This window comes from Marmota flaviventris, chromosome 7 (assembly GCF_047511675.1).
Source record: "Marmota flaviventris isolate mMarFla1 chromosome 7, mMarFla1.hap1, whole genome shotgun sequence".
NCBI lineage: Eukaryota > Metazoa > Chordata > Mammalia > Rodentia > Sciuridae > Marmota > Marmota flaviventris.
Window position 1 is genome coordinate 115,364,610 of NC_092504.1, and position 12,016 is coordinate 115,376,625.

Here is a 12,016-nt window from a genome sequence, read left to right on the forward strand (position 1 = left end):
GTAGGATCTGAACTCACAGAGGGAATTTTCAGTATCAGAGAACGTTAAAGATTAGATGAAAGGATCTAGTTCAAATTCTCTATTTCACAAATGAGGAAATAAAGTCCAAGGTCACAGAGGGAGTCAGAGGCAGAGCTTGGAACAGGACAGAATCAAGGACTGAGAGGTCAATGCTATTTCCATGTTAATGCAGGCAATAGTAGGCCAATCAAGCAATATGTGGAACACTTGCTGATATGAATTCCAAAAGGTTTTATTTTATTCTAAGGATGTTATAATAACAGACTAAGGAATTTACAAGTCCTGAGCTAGTACTCACCTCTGCTTTCCTGGGAATAGATGAGAAGACTCTAGGAAAAGAAGAATGATCACCTGGGAAAAGAGATATTTATTCATAAGCAAGCCAATATTTGACACTATCAAAGAAGGACCTTTTGTAGAAAGCCAAGTTAGAGTTGGACTGTGTGTCTAGACTTGAGCTTGAATGGTACTCCTATATCCTCTAAATGCAGTGGGTGTGCTGGTAGGGCCAGACGGTTGCAGGGTGAAAACACCAGAAACCAAAGTGACGTGGCTCTTCTCAGACACTGCATTATATACTCAGAAGAAACAGGAAAGGGGATAATACCCTGATCAGCAGAAAACAACCCAGGTGAAGAGAGGGCCACACAGGTGCCCACCACTGATCCACAGCAAGTCTTCCATCCCAACTACCGAAGCAAGATTCAATGTGCATCCAACTCTGCTCAATGTAAGTGATAATCATTTCGCTCCAGGGAGGGACTTAGGAAGGAGGTGGTCAGAGGAGAAGAAGTGGGACTTAGAGGACAGAACACACTCTTACCAACAGTGTTACTAGAGTAAAATCACAAACAGGAAAACAACTTCAAAGAGGGGCCATGTATATCCTCTTTATTTGGTAAGATAACCCTTAAATGTTTGATTAATATAAAGCAGTAATTCCATTAAGTGTCCTCATTAGCCACAAATGTAAGAATCCACTGGGAGTTTTACCATACACTTAAAATTTTATGATTTGAGTTAAGGGTAAGGTGCTCCCTTCAATATTAATTAATTTTAAATTACATCCACCTATTGGTTGGTAAATTGAACCAAGAAAGAAAACAGAAACCAATACACACACACAAAAAAAGAAGAAAAACTGGACCCAGAAATCTATCCCATGGTTTCTACTCAATCAGCTAAAAAGACAGAGGTACCAGGCATAAAGGTGCCCATTCACGTAGAAAGGTGGGAAGACCCTAGGTTCTAGGATCCTAGCTCAACATGTTTTCCTTTATAACATCATGATCTCTGAATGCAGGAATTAAAGCGTGCACATCTGCTATTGTTCCAAATCATACACATGAAGGTCTGCTGCAAATATGCAGGATCTGGTCTGCCTAGAAGTAGAAAAACAAATTAATGACCAACTGGTCACAGTTATGACCTTTAGTTTATGATCTTGTTGTTCATGACATTCCAAAACAACTCTCCTTTAAAATGATCCTCAGAGCATTCTTTGCTACCATTTCAAAACAAGGCTACTAAACACATGCTAAATTAGCACATTCAGTAGCAATGAATTCCCCTCAGCTACCAGAAAGCCATTGAACATTTCCCTAAGTTCTCTGAATTCCAGTACAAATGTTAAGAAGACATCTGCCAGCTATCCTAATGGTGCATTCAGAAAAGTCCTCCAGCAACCCCTAATCAGAGAAAGTTGAAATCAAAATCAAATCACTTCTCCTCTTCCCTCTTGCCATTTAACTGTATATAACACAGACATAAAAGATGGACCCCCACCTGCCTGAAGAGCAACATTACAATTTTAAGTGAGCTGTCAAAATGGGTGAATTTGTCAGAGCCTGTTCACCAGGCAACAACTGCTGCCACAGGCAGGCTCCTGAAAGATTTGCTCAGCCACTGACCTGAGGCAGAAGTAAAAGTCCAGCAGCTTGAGTGCCCTCTGAATTAACTTTCCTCCTCCCTCGCTTTTTCATAAAAATCTAATAACTTTCAAGATGAAATTTTTTAGTGTCTACTTAAACTGGAACTTTGCTTCTCCTCCCCAATAGGAGAGCCTGAGAGACTACAATTCTCAACTGCAAAGGACATCTCTCAAATCTAAAGCTAAGTCCAGAGGATAAATAGATTTTTCTTTGCCAAATTATTTATCAATCTAAGAGCCTCCCAGATCATTATATTTTAAAAGCCAGGACATCTGCTATGGTTTAAAGTTGTCATTGATGGCATTCTATCACCTTACCTTAATAAAAGAATAAAATTCAGAAAGGTTTTTTAGATGCACTGAGTTTAAATCTCATTACAAGGCTGTGCAGAAGGCACAAAAGATACAGATGAAAAATTCTGACTGAAAAATGTCAAATGCCCCCCACTCTCCTAGTCAATGTGTAGCAGAGATGGAACTTGAATTCAAGATGGCCCAAATCCAACTCAAATGATTGTTTCCACTGCTGCATTTTGTTACCCAGTTCCCGGAAAGTAGCACACAGACTGGCCCGGCCTCTAGAAGTCAGGGTAAAAACCTGCAAACTCTCCTTCCACCCTCTGCCTTTGTCACTGATCCCTAGAACCGTTTCAAGTCCCTGGAGCAGGACTGCAAACTTTGAACTCTGACTCTGCAACAAATTATCTTGTAACTGGGGACTTGGCAAATTTCCTCTTTTGCAATATTAAAATAACGGTATAAATTTCATGAGCTTTTGCAAGGAATAAACAAGTTATCTCAAAGAAAATGTTAGAGGAACATTGCCTGCTATAAAGTAAGTACTGGGTAGATGTAAAGGATTTTTATTGTCCCTGATACTTGGTTGAGAGATATGTAATCTGGTTTAGTTTAAGAATAGTGAGCTCCAGGTACTTTGTCTTCCCAGAATCTGTTTACCCTGAAAAGTAACCCTCCCAGGACCCTGCTTTTCCTATCTCCCTATTACAGCCATCTGTTTTAGTCAACTTTTTCACTGCTGTGACTAAAAGACCTGACAAGAACAATTTTAGAATAGGAAAAGTTTACTTGGGGCTCCTGGTTTCAGAGGTCAGACAGCCGGCTCCTTTCCTCAGGGCTTGAGGTGAGGCACAACATTATGGTGGCAGAGTGTGGTGGAGGGGAGCAGCTGCAGACATCATACCAAGAAACAGAGAGAGGGCTCTGCTCAACAAGGATAGAATATATGCCCCAAAGGCACACCCCCAAGGGCCTCCTCCAGCCACACCCTACTTGCCTACAGTTTCCACTCAGTTAAGTCCTATCATTCCCTGATAATTCACTGATTAGGTTAAGGCTTTCATAGCCTGATCACTTTGCCTTCTTTAATTGTCATATACATGAGCTACCACCTATCTCACTTCACTCTCTTTCTTCACTAAAACACTCATATGTGGGTTTCAATTGCTCAGAGGCTACAGGACAGATGATAACTTCACAATCTAACTGGTGTCTATGGGCTAGCAGGTATTTATCATCTTTTCCTTCAGAAATACTATATTTACATTTTGACAGTAGTTTTTCAGAGGTAAAATAGCATAATTAATGCCTCATAAACTTCTCATAGTTTGTAAATCATCTGCATCCCAAGGCTACCCCAAGCCTGAATCAGAATCTCTAGGAGAAGAGCCTGATTTTGTTTTAAATAACAATCAATTGATATCCAATTCACATACTGCACAACTCACCACTTTAAAGTGCTGGTGTGCGTTCATGGAATTGTGCGATCATCATGGCCATCGGATTTCAGAACATTTTCATCTCCCTACAAAGAAACCCTATGCCCACACCACACATTGCCCTCCTTCTCCTTGACAGTCACTAAATTATTTTCTGTCTCTATAGACTTGTCTAATTTATAATGAAGCAGATTAACAGACATGTACAGGCATGGGGCCTTTTTTTTTGGCTCTCTTTAACATAGCATTATGTTTTTAAGATTCATCTAAGTGAATAAAATATTTTATTCCTTTCTTGATGAATAATATTCCATTGTATGGAAATACCACATTTTGTTTATCTATTTGTCAACTTGTAAATGTGTGATGTTGACTGTTATGAATAATGCTACTATGAACACTGGTGTATAGATTTCTCTTGGTGCACAGCCAAGAGTAGAATTACTATGATGTAATACCTAAGGAACCTTATGTTTTCTTCTAAGAATTCTATAGTTTTAGCTCTTATATTTAGGCCTTTGGTCCACTTTAATTTTTATCTATGGTGTGAGGATTATGGAATCTAGTTGTCCTGCCACCATTGTCAAATTTAATTGGTTCATAAATGCAAGGATTTATTTCTGAATTCTAAACTCTATCCTTCTGATCTATATGTCTATCTATATACCAGTACCATGCAATCTTGACTACTATAGCTTTATAACAAATTTTAAAATTGGGAAGTATGAATCCTCTTGTTTTTTTAAAAAGCCATCTGGGATTCTGATAGGTATTATATGGAATCTGAAATAAAGTGAAGCATATTCCTATTAATAATATTAAATCTTTCAATCCATGAACAAAGCATTTGAGTGCTTTAACTTTTTTCATTGATGTTTTGAAGATTTGTTATAGAAATATTCTACATGTTTGTTAAATTTATTCCTACAGATTTTATTCTTTTGAATGCTCTTATAAATATAATTATTTTTAATTCATTGTTAGATTATACATTGCTAGGGTACAGAAATATATTTGGATTTGTTAAAATGTGGATCATATATACCGTGATCTTGCTTAATGAGTTTATTATTCAAACAGTTTTCTAATGCATTACTTAGGATTTTCTGTATACAAGATGATGTCATCTGCAACAGAGATGGTTTTACTTTTTTATTTTCAGTGTGGATTCTTCTATTTCTTTTTTTGACTATCTGTTCTGCTTAGTACTTCCAGTACAATGCCTAATAAAAGTGATAAAATTGGAACTCTTGTCTTGTTCCTGATCTTTGAAAGGTTTCAATCTTTAACTGTTAAGTAAGATGTAGTCATGATTTTTAAATAGGTATCCTTTATTAGGCTAAGAAAGCTCTCCTGTATTTCTAGTGTGTTGAAAGTTTTTATTATACAAAGATGTCTCCTTTCATCAAATGCTTTTTCTGTATCTACCAAGGTGATCATGTGAAGTTTCATTTTTATTCTATTAACATAGCATATTCAAATTGCTTTTTTGGTTTTGAACCAATTGTGCATTGTTGGATAAATCCCTTTGAGTTATTTTAATAATGCATGTGTGCGCACACACACACACACACACACACACCCATATGTAGAATTTTTTTGTATTTAGCTTGCTAGTTTCGTGAAGGATATTGGTGGTCTGGAGTTTAGTTTTCTTATAATGTATTTCTCTGGTTTGGGTAAAAGGTAAGACTATCCTCAAAAAATGACTTGGGGGGGAAATATTTCTTCTTTGTAAGAAGTTGAATAACGGCCCCCCAAAGACCTGTTCTAGTGCTACCATCTAGTACCTGTGAATGTGACCTTATTTGGAAACAGGATCATCACACTTATAAGTTATTGAACTTGAAATGAGATCATCATAGATCATCCTACATTTTGGGTGGACATAAATGGTGCTCTTATAAGAGAAAGGAGAGGAAGATTTGAGACACAGAAGCAGAGGAAAAAAGACTTAGTAAAGACAGAGACAGATACTAGAGTTCTATTGATAAAAGTCAAGGAATATCTGGAGTCATCAGTAGCTAGAAGAGGCAAGAAAGGATTTCCTGTTGTGTTAGCCAGCTTTCCAACACTGTGAGAATATACCTGAGCAAATCAACTTGGAGAAGGAAATATCTGTTTTGGCTCATGGTTTCAGAGATTTCAGTCCATAGTTGCTTGGCCCTTTGCCATAGGCCTGCTGTCAGGCAGAACACCAGGGCCAGGAGAATACGGCAGAGCAAAGTTGCTCACTTCATAGCAGCTGGAAAGCAGAGAGAGAGGGAAGGGAGGGAGTCAGGGAAAAAATATAAAATATGCCCTTCCAAGGCAATCCTTGCAGTAAACTACTTCCCCCAACTAGACCCAACCTCTTGAAACTTCCACCACCTCCAAGTAGTCCATTCAATTATAAACCCATCAATGGCTAACCAGTGGATTAATCCATTGATGAGGTCACAGTCCTCATGATCCAATTATCTCCCCGAAGTCCCTCCTCTAAACATTATTGCATTGGGTATCAAGCCTCCAATATGTGAGCTTTTGGGAGACATTTCCCATCCAAACCATTATACCCATCAGTCCTTCAGAAGGCAGGTAGCACTACAGACATTGTGATTTTGGACTTCTGACTCCAAGAGCTATTAGTAAGTAAATTTCTGTTTTATGCCATCAAATGTGTCATAGTTGGTTACAGCAACCCTTAGGAATTGATAGTTCTATTTTTTGGAAGAATTTTTAAAGGATTGATGTTATACTCTTTAAATGCTTGACACAGTTCACCTTAGAGTCATCTGGATCTGAATTTTCCTTGTGGGAAGTTTTGGTGTTGAGTCAATGTCTTTAGTTGTAATACATTTATATTTTTTGCTTCTTCTCAAGTCATTTCCAGTCATTTGTGTTTTTCTAGGAATTTGTTCAGTTTTTCTAGGTTATCTAATGGTGGCATATGATGGCTCACATTATTATTTTAGAATCTTTTTCTATTTTTATAAGGTCAGTAATAATGACCCATCTTTCATCTTTTCATGATCTCTCTCCCTCTCCTTCCTAAAGGTTGATTAATTTGCTGATCTTTTTGAAGAACTAACCTTCAGTTTCATTGGTTTTATCTATTTCATCTTTAAAAACATCATTCTGAAATCTCCATTTCATTTGTTTGTCCAATTCTTACGATGACATTTCTTCAGCTTGCTTTGACATTAGTCATCCCTTCCTATGTACTTAAGGTAGAGAGTCAAGTTACTGATTTGAGATATTTCTTCTTTTTTCAAGTTAGGGATTTGCAACTCTAAATTTTGCTATAAGTGATGCTATAACAGTGCTATAGTATATCCTATAACAAGTTTTTGTATGTTGTGTTTTCATTTTCATGTATCTCAAAGCACTTTCTAATTTCCTTGCTATAGTTTGGTTCTTGGGATTTCCCAAAAGGCCCATGTTTTAAAAATTTGGTTCCCAGGCTAATACTGCAGGGAAGTGGTGGAACCTTTAAGAGGTAGGATCTAGTGGGAGATCCTTAGATCACTAAGTGGGGGGCATGCCCTTGAAGAAGATTGTGGGACCTCGACCCTTCTCCATCTTTTCTGCCAGGCTCATAGCGGGGTGAGAAGCTTTCTTCCTGACATGTTCCCATCACTATATACTGCCTTTAGATAGGCCTGAAAGCAATGGAGACAACAAATCATGGACTGAAAGCTCCAAAACTGTGAATCAAAATAAACCTCTTCTCTTTATAAGTTCATTATATCAAGTATTTTATTATAGTGAAGAAACATATTCCCCACAGTGTATTGTTTAAATTTCACATATTAATGTATTTTTTCAAATTTTCTCTTGTTCTATACCTCTAATTGTATTCCATATGTTTAGAGAGTATAGTTTTGATGATATCAGTGATTTAAGGCCTGAGAGGAAGTAACCCTGATTTTCCTGGGAGTACAATTCCTATGAATCATTTTAAAAAAATAAATGTATTAAAATTTTTGACAAAGGTAAATAAGTTCGATGAGTTTATTCATGAAGCAAAAAATCTTATGAATCATTTACTACAAATTGTTACATGCATAATATGCAAAGAGAACAAAGCTAAAATTTTGTGTTTTCTTTTCTGTCAAAATTGAATTTTTTTTTTTTTTGGTACCAGATAGTGGAGGCTCTTTTTTTAACAAAATATTTTGTTATACTGTGTGCTTTTGATACATTCTTAAACCATTTTAACAGAATTTCTTAATAATCATTGTAACTTACTTTTAAAGACATTTCCTGCAACCATTTATTCCATTTAAGTAATTATGAATTAGTCATATCTTGACTCCTCTAAAAACTTTTCTCTTTTTGATTTTTCCTTTATCTAATTCAATACTCAGTTTTAAACTTTGAAAAATGTCAGTATTTTTTTAATTAATAAAATAGTTTTATTTTGTTTTTCTATACAGGAATTGGTAGCACAAAGAATTTCTTCTTTATTTTATAAAGGGAACATAATTGAAAAAATTAAGTTCATTATCCTCTCCAAAATTTAGTTAACCCAACCTTTTGAGACCAAACTTAGGATTAAAATAATCTGAAAGAATAAAACAAAAGTTCAGACTTCTTAGTTAATGGTCAAATGTGTTAACAAAATGTTTCACTGTGTGCTTTTCCAATATAAAACAAAACACACGCTTAGATTCAAAGATTTGTGAAATACTATAAAAAGATTATTTCTTTACTTAGTTTATATGTGGATTATAAAATGGTGAGAGAGATGTGTTGAAATCACCCAGTATTATGGTATTGTCGTCTATTTAATTCCTTATAATGAGAAGGTTTTATGTTCATAGATGTACCATTTTGGTGGCGGTCATAAATATTTACAATCATTATATCTTGTTGTTAGGTGATTCCCTTAACCAATCAATATAAAGTGACCTTCATTGTCTCTTCTGATTAATTTTGGCTTAAAATCTACTCTGACAGATATGAGGATAACTAACCCCTTGCTTTCAGTTTCCATCTGTAAGGTCTATCTTCTCCTATCCTTTCATGTTCATTCTGTAGATGTCTCTGCCTGTAAGGTGAGTCTCTTTATAAACAGCATATGGTTTGGTCTTTATTGTACTCCAATAGTGAATCTGCTGAAAATGAAATTAGGAAAACCATTCCATTCTTGATAACTTAAAAAAATAAATAAATAAAAATTTTAAGAATAGAACACTGAAGAAAGAAATTTAAAATGACCTTAGAAGATGGAAAGGCTTCCCATGTTCCTGGATAGGAGAATTAATATTATCAAAATGGCCATACTACCCAAAGTATTATATAGATTCAATGAAATCCTCATCAAAATAGCCGGGAACTACAAAAAGCAGTTCTAAAGTTCATTTAGAAGAATAAGAGACCCAGAATAACTAAAGCAAGAAGAGCAGTGCTAGAGGCATCATAGCATTGAACCTCAAATTATATTATAATGCTATGGTAACAAAAACAACATGGCATTGGAACCATAACAGACATGAAGACCAATGGAACAGAAGACACAGAGACACACCCACATAGATAGAATCATCTGATGTTCAACGAAGGTGCTAGACATGTATGTTGAAGGAGAAATTGCCTATTTTTAACAAATGGTACTGGGAAAACTGGATATAGATATGTAGAAGAATGGAACTTGATCCCTATCTCTCACCCTGAACAAAGGAAAACTCAAAGTGGATTAACCACCTAGGAATTAGGTCAGATACTCTGCAAGTACCAGAAAAATGTAGGCTCAATACTCCAACATATCGACACATGCACTGACTTCCTTCACAAGACTTCTATAGCTCAAGAAATAAAATCAAGAATCAATAAGTGGGATTGCATCAAATATAAAAGTTTCTGTACAGAAAAAAAAAAACACAGTTAAGAGCATGAAAGGAGAACCTACACAAGCAGAGATCTTTGCTGGCTGCTTCTCAGACTCGGAATTAATATTCTGAATACATAAAGAACTCTAAAAGCTTAACACCAAAAATAAATAAATAAACAACCCAATCAACAAATGTGAAATGACATTTCTCAAAATAAGAAATACAAATGGTCAAAAAATATAGGAAAAAAAAATATTGGACATCCTTAGCAAACAGGAAAATGCAAATCAAAACTATACCGAGATTTCATCTCATTTCAGTCAGAATGGCAATCATCAAGAATACAAAGAATAATAAATGCTCATGAGGATGTGGGAGACAAGGTACTCTCATACATTGTTGGTGGGACTGTAAGTTAGTACAAACACTCTAGAAAGTAGTACGGAGATTCCTCAAAAGACTAGGAATAAAACCACCAGATGACTTAGCTATCCTACTCCTTAGAACCATATCCAAAAAATCTAAAATTAGCATAAAACAGGATACAGCCACATCAATGTTTAGAGAAGTGCAATGTACAGAACCAGCCAAGTTATAGAACCAGCCCAGAAGCCTGTCAACATAAGGATAAAAAAATGAGGTATATACACAAAGAAGCCTTACGCAGTCATAAAGAAGAATGAACTTTTGGCATTTGCTGATAAATGGATGGAACATGAGAATATAATGCAAACTGAAATAATCCAGACCCAAAAAGTCAAGGATCAAATGTTTTCTCTCCTATGTGGAAGCTAGACCAAAATAAGGGGGAAAAAAAGAAAAAGGGGAAGGGAAAAATCCCATGAAAATAGAGGAGAGATAGTGGACTGAAGGAAAGGAGGTGGAGGGGGAGACCAGGAGAGACAGAATAAAGAAGAAATAGTGAAATAAAACTGGCCAAATTATCCTATGTACATATATAAATGTACCACAGTGAATTTCACCTCCAAAATGCACTGATTTTTTATCAACTATAAATACAGGAAAGGGAACAGAGGGAGGTTGGAGGGTAAGGAAAGGGGAAATACTGGGGATTCTTTGGAGCAAATTAAATTCCATCCTTGTATAATGATGTCAAAATGAACCCCAATATTGTGTATAACTATAATTGACTATTTACATTTTTCAAAAAGGATTTTTTTCTAGACTAAATTATGACATTCCAGAACAGTCATAATATACCTAGTATAAAATTAAAAGACCCTGAAGATTTATTAACAGTCTCTATATTCATTATAGCCTCTTACTTCCCCAAATATTAGTTAGTGGAAACAAATTTAAATGATAGGCTACAGCCAAAGAGTTCTACTCTCTTCTATTCTCATAGTTTGATTGCTACAATAAATCAGCCAGTGGTATTTAGTTGTATGATTCATAGGTGAAGACTGCCTTCCCAATATAGTTATCTACATAGTTTACACATGATATTCAACAAGATACTGGGTATTATAGGAAAAAGACCACCATTACCTTTGCCGGAGAGAACCTCGCAAGGAATTGGTTCTTAGATACTTGTTTCTAGGCCAAAACAACATTATAGCTCCAGATTTTAAAAACAAATTATCTACTGCCATACGAGCTTAGAGGTAGGCTATTTGTGCTTCAGACCACTGAAAAACATACCCGCTGTCACTAATTCTTATGCAAATATTTTTAACTTCTTAGATATTTTCACCTCTTTGCTGGCTTACATTTTAAGTATTGGTGTACAACCCTGTCCTTTAAACGTGTTATTGATGACACCATGCCTCCGGATAATCATGAAATAAAGGATTAAGCATCAGATCCCAGAAAGAGAAACAATCTAAATTACAGCAAAATAAATGTGGGTATGAAATAATAATCCAAATAGATAATGTGAGTTATGGTACATGTTTTAAAGTCTAACTCTTAGTGTTTGTCAAAGTTGCCACAGATGTTGCCTCTGGCATCTAAAATGCACAGCCCATGACACCTGATGATTCAACAAATGATCAACAGCAAAAAAAAAAAAAAAAAAAGGCTCAATGCTTATAAAAGCCAGAACAACTGCCCCTGGCGAAACCTCAACACATCATCTTCACCTTCTGAACCCCATAACTGATTGTGTCACCGGAAAGCGAAAATCCATCCTTCAGTTCAGGCTGGTTTATGGTGCTGTTTAAGTGCTCGGCGTCCTTACTGATCTGTCCCTTTGCTTTGTCAGTTACTGACAAATCTAATTATATTTGTGGGTCAATTTCTCCGATGTTTTGCCTTAGGTATATTGATGCTTTGTTTTAGGTACATATACACTTGGGATTTTTATGTTTTCATGCTAAATACTATTATAGAATGTTTTCCTTTATCCTTGAGAGTATGTCCTACTCTATGATCTACTTTATCTAGCATTAATACTGCCACTTCTGCTATTTACCTTTAGCCTCTCTGTTTCATTACATGTTAATTATATCAGTTATTGGGTAATACTCTTTTATTCAACATGATAGTGTCAC